Consider the following 6,000-nt stretch of genomic DNA (forward strand, 5'->3'; position numbering starts at 1 on the left):
GGTAGGGCGTTTGCCTTGCACGCAGCCAACCCGAGTTCGATTCCCAGCATCCCATATGGTCACCTGAGCACCGCCAGGGGTGGTTCTTGAGTGCAGAGCCAGGCGTGACCTCTGTGCATTGCTGGGTGTGACCCAAAAAGAAAAAAAATCTCATGTAATCTGTTCTTGTCACAGTAAAAAGGAAAAAGTCACAACAAAAACAGTGGCTGTTGGTTGAGGAAACTTTGGTACATCTATACAATGGAATACTATGCAGCTGTTAGAAAAAAGGAGGTCAAGAATTTTGTAGTCAAGTGGATGGGCATGAAAAGTTTCATGCTGAGTGAAATGAGTCAGAAAGAGAGAGACAGACATAGAAAGATTGCACTCATCTATGGTATATAGAATAACAGAGTGGGAGACTAACACCCAAGAACTGTAGAAATAAGTACCAGGAGGTTGACTCCATGGCTTCGAGGCTGGCCTCACGTTCCGGGGAAAGGTCAACTCAGAGAAGCGATCACCAACTACATTGTAGTCGAAGGCCATGTGGGGGAAGGGAGTTGCGGGCTGAATGAGGGCTAGAGACTGAGCACAGCGGCCACTCAACACCTTTATTGCAAACCACAACAGCTAATTAGAGAGAGAAAACAGAAGGGAATGCCTTGCCACAGTGGCAGGGTGGGGTGGGGGGGAGATGGGATTGGGGAGGGTGGGAGGGACACTGGGTTTACGGGTGGTGGAGAATGGGCACTGGTGAAGGGATGGGTTCCAAACTTTGTATGAGGGAAGTATAAGCACAAAAGTGTATAAATCTGTAACTGTACTCTCACGGTGATTCTCTAATTAAAAATAAATAAATTAAAAAAAAAAAACAAAAACAGTGGCTGAGTATTTATTTTATTATTTTAATTCTAATTCAGTCTGGCCGAGTCGCAGCGCCGACGGACATAGAGCCATGGCGGCAGTGACTCATCCACTGTGGGGTGCTGTCAGCCAACCACCAGGTGACCTGGGACTCAGCACAGGTGTTCGACCTGGCACAGATCCTCCGTGATAGGGTCCTGCTCTGCCAACTGCTCTACAACCTCTGGCGCACTCCATCAACCTCAAGGAGATCAACCTGAGGCTGCAGATGTCCCAGGTGCTGCCCAGAGACATAGGCAGGTGCGTGTTTGTCAGTGTGCAGATTGTTACAACATGCCAGTCTATCAAAATCTTACATTTGGTAGACTGGGAACACCTGTAACGGCTATTAGAGGCCGCCCCAAAAGTTTCCATCCCTCTTGGAGAGCCCGGCAAACTACCCAGAGTGTCCCACCCGCATGGCAGAGCCTGGCAAGCTACCTGTGGCGTATTCGATATGCCAAAAACAGTAACAATTGTTCTCATTCCCCTGACCCTGACAGAGTCCCCAAATACGCCATTGGACTACATTAGCATGCGACAGGGACAAATGGAGACGTTACTGGTGCCTGCTTGAGCAAATCGATGAACAAAGGGATGACAGTGATACAGTGATACTTTAATTCTAAATTTTTTCGAAATTTATAATCATGAATATTTTTGGCCCATTTGTTGTTTCTAGGTTTTTCTTGAGACTTTTTAAGTTCTGGGCGGGGGGTATAGAACCCAGGGCCTCCCACATGAGAGGTATGTGAGCCATATCAACAACTTTATAGATATGTATTTTAACCTTACATATCCTTACATATTTAACCTTATGTGTTTGGCTGGAGCTATAGCACTGGTAGGGCGTTTGCCTTGCGCACAGCTGACCCGGGTTCGATTCCTCTGTCCCTCTCAGAGAGCCCAGCAAGCTACCGAGAGTATCTTGCCTGCACGGTGGAGCCTGGCAAGCTACCCGTGGCATATTTGATATGCCAAAAACAGTAAGAACAAGTCTCACAATGGAGATGTTATTGGTGCCCACTGGAGCAAATCGGTGAGCAATGGGATGACAGTGTTTGTTCAACAATGTTAAAGAATACCAGTATGTAGCCCAGTAGTATCATTCATGTTTATAATGCCTCCAATCTATGAAGTCCTGAGTTTTATTTCTGGTACTTAAATAATAAATGAAGCAAGTGAAATTATAAAATTCCAAAGACATTTCTGATACTGTTTAGCTGATACTGTTTAACTGGATTTCATGGGACGTCAAAAGACCATGTGGCCGCCCACCAATGAGATGGTCAGACTTCTTCGTCAAAATCCTGAATGAACGATTTGAAGCTCTTCCTGTTCCTGGAGCAAGCAGATATCATTGGGCTACACTCGTATGCAATAGGGACAAATGGAGACATTACTGGTGCCCGCTCAAGCAAATCGAAGATCAACGGGATGACAAGTGACAAGTGATACAAGTTTAGCTGATACTCAAGAGCACTTGGTCCGGAGAAGGGATGAAGAAGTATCCCCCAGATCAAATCCACTCATTCTAAGATGACTTACACTTTATCTCTCTTTTAGAAATTCATACCACATAGATACATATTAAAAGAGCTGATTAATTTCTGGGCAAGGCTCATTTCAAGCAGTCAAGTCCAGCCACGAGCATGGCAGTGGTTCTGAAGTATGGAGGTTTCAAGCTGCCAGAGCTGTGTGTGGGTGGGTGCTTCGCTTACCTGCCCCCTTCTGGGGTGCCCCAGATGATAACTTGGCAAGGGGTCCAGAAGCATCTCTGCAATTTGTTAATCTCATTGAGATTTATTTATAAGTCTTTGGATCATGGCCAGTTAATGAGCTTACTTGGCACCAGATGGGTGTGACTGGTGAGACTGCCAAAGCTTCCGGTAGTACAGGGAGATGTGGGGAGATAGCTCATCCTCAACTCCATAATTAGCCTCATCCAGAAATTAATCTGTTGGAAAAATCAGATATGCAGGTTTTGTGACTGAAATCTCTAGACTTTCACAGATTTGGGGATGGACTACTTCCTCCCCATCTCCATTAAAAATTTAACTCCAACTGTACCATCCCATTCAAAATTCTGACTTCCTGGAGCAACATCTCAAACTCTACATCACTGATAAAGCAGGAGTAGCAAACTACATTGGATGGGATGCAAAGTAGAAAGCAGCCACTCTCGATTAACAAAATATAAATACACAAGGCTTAATCTGTAACAACATGTTAGTAATCTCTTGTACAAGGACTTAATGGCTCCATGGCGAGATACAACAATCTTCACTAACTTTCTTCTAAGGAAACAGATTTTCTTCTTTCATCATTTTTAGCAATTTCTTTATAACAAGTAATATAAATTATTGAGGGCCTTCTATAGGGATAGGCTTAAGGGATGGTTGGGAAAATTGGAAATAATGGTGGTGGGAAGGTGCAATAGTTGTGGAATTGGTGTTGGAATATTGAATGTTTAATAGATAATCATGAAAAAATAAATAAAACAGTTATACTAATGAATAAATAAAACACCCCCAAAATAAATAAAATAAAATAGCTGAGAAGTTCTTGGATCAAAAGTAATACTCTTTCCTGTTCAGTTAATATATCCCAAAATGTTTCTGACTAGGAGTTTATCACAGGACATACACAAAATTATTGAAGGAAACTGGTGTTAATGAGAACAATTTTCCAACCTGTTCTCTTAGAGTATTAGACATTTATTCTTCAATCTTGGAAAAAGGAGTCCTTGGAGGCTAGAATTTGAAGGTCATTGAACTTTGAATAGAGAGAGTAGAAGGGGATGGAACCAGAAGAATTTTGCTGTCATTCACACTTTGGCAGCCTGGGAAATAAATGTTAAACAAATCCAGGCAAGATATGGAAAATAGACACTTAAACTGGTTTTAAATTGTTCTACATCAGTGGTTGTCAAATGACAGTTCCTGAAAAAGAAATAGCAATATGTCACCCAGAAATTTCTTAGAAATGAAAATTCTTAGGTCCTATCTTAAACTTTAGCATAGAAACCAGCAAACAGTTTTATCAAACCCTCTTTGTTTCTGTTACGTAATAATGTTTGAAGCCAGTGCTCTATTATACAACATCAGTACATAGCTTTATCCATTTACAAAACAATTTTCCACAAGTCTAAATATCTGGGTCACTTCTAATTATAAATAATTGTTCAAAATTCTCAAAGAATTTAGTTAACTTTGGGAAACTCTTTTTATCTGGCTCTGTGTCCTATTTTACTAGGCTGAAACATGTATTTTCCCTACCATGCAAAACAAGAATGAAACAAATCAAGCTAAGAGCAATAATCAACTATCTTCCCTTTAATATTGCTTGAGCAAAATAATTTTACATTTGGTAAAAATGAAACTGAGGAAAGAACATTGTTGAAAGGCCTTCTTTTAAAAATATGTTTTGAAAATGAAGCAGTTATTTTCAACCTAATTTTTTATTTTTATTAATATTATGTATTTTCCCAAGATTTAAAAAAATAGCTTTATACAAGTCCATCTAATATGGTTGTAGGTCATCACTTTAAATGCTTACTAGAATGATTTCACAGAGCCATGTGTATTTAAATTCATCATCAGAATCTCTCCACAGACATACAAACTACATATCTGGGAAGAGAAATTTCTTCACTATTTATTTTGCAGTAATGAATTTAACACTAAATTGTTGATAACATCCAAGACATTTGTTTAAGTAAAACTCGTGGTTTATCAGTGATATAGAGTTTGAGATGTTGCTCCAGGAAGTTCAAAATTTTGAATGGAGCGATACAGCTAGAGTTAAATGTCTTGTAAGTTTGCACAAGTCCAAGGAGTACTATAAAAAGCTTTCAGGAAAGTGATGTCATGGTTACTTACAAGGGAAATGAATCCAAGAGATATATTCAGTCTTGGCAGTTAAGGAAAAGATGATTTTAAAACAAAATGTTTTAAATGTTGGTTTAAATTTTTGTTTTAAAATGAAGTTGTCCTCCAGTTGCTGACAAAATGTTTCAGGAACATTAGTCTCCTGGTTCCAGTATTCCACAAGGCTTTATTAAAAGACTCAGGGAAATTTTTTCTCTTTTCTTTTCTTTTTAAAACCTTGTGATATTAACTACTCTTAAGTAAATTGATAGGGAAGAAAGAAAGAAAGAAAGAAAGAAAGAAAGAAAGAAAGAAAGAAAGAAAGAAAGAAAGAAAGAAAGAAAGAAAGAAAGAAAGAAAGAAAGAAAGAAAGAAAGAAAGAAAGAAAGAAAGAAAGAAAGAAAAAGAAAGAAAGAAATAAAGGAAGGAAGGAAGGAGGAAAGAAAGAAAGGAAGAAAGAAAGGAAGGAAGGAAGGAAAGAAGGAAGGAAGGAAGGAAGGAAGGAAGGAAGGAAGGAAGGAAGGAAGGAAGGAAGGAAGGAAGGAAGGAAGGAAGGAAGGAAGGAAGACGCAGATATTGGTATATTTAATTTTTTTAAACTTATTTTTGCTACTTGAAAAAGATTTAACAAATTCCTTCCTTAAAGGAAATTATGGGAAAACAGGGACTGGGAAGTAAAGGTCTTTCCCACTAGAGCTTATTGAGAAGGAGGATGTGGAAATTAATCATTTTCCCAAGGGCTTGTTGGAATGATCATTGGCCTTTTTCATCCTTTCAAAGAATGAGAGGAGGGAGGGAGTAGCAGCAAGTGCTCTAGGCTTTTGAATTTTGCTCCAGTGATTTGCTTCTAGGGGAGTTAATCAGACAGATTAGTAGATGTAATCAACATCTTGAGCTATCAGTTCAGAAGGGAAAGTTTTTCAGTATAGCTTTGCCCAAGTCAACATGACCCAGGAATCATTCTAGAGTGGAGAAGTCCTGTGTAAAAAAGACTAAAACTTGGTATTTAATATTGGAACAACGGGGAAATATTTGTAAATAATATAAAGTTAAAATATTATGAGAAAGAAGGGAGCAGAGGCAGAGAGGACTTGATTCTCAGAAATGTAATTTTATTTCAGCAATAAGGAAGCCACAAATGCTGACAAAATTAAACTTGATGCAATAGAACGACCAGGGTTCAAGTCCTGAAACAATCACTGTATCACTGTCATCCCGTTGTTCATCGATTTGCTCAAGCAGGCAC

This window comes from Sorex araneus, chromosome 10 (assembly GCF_027595985.1).
Source record: "Sorex araneus isolate mSorAra2 chromosome 10, mSorAra2.pri, whole genome shotgun sequence".
Lineage (NCBI taxonomy): Eukaryota > Metazoa > Chordata > Mammalia > Eulipotyphla > Soricidae > Sorex > Sorex araneus.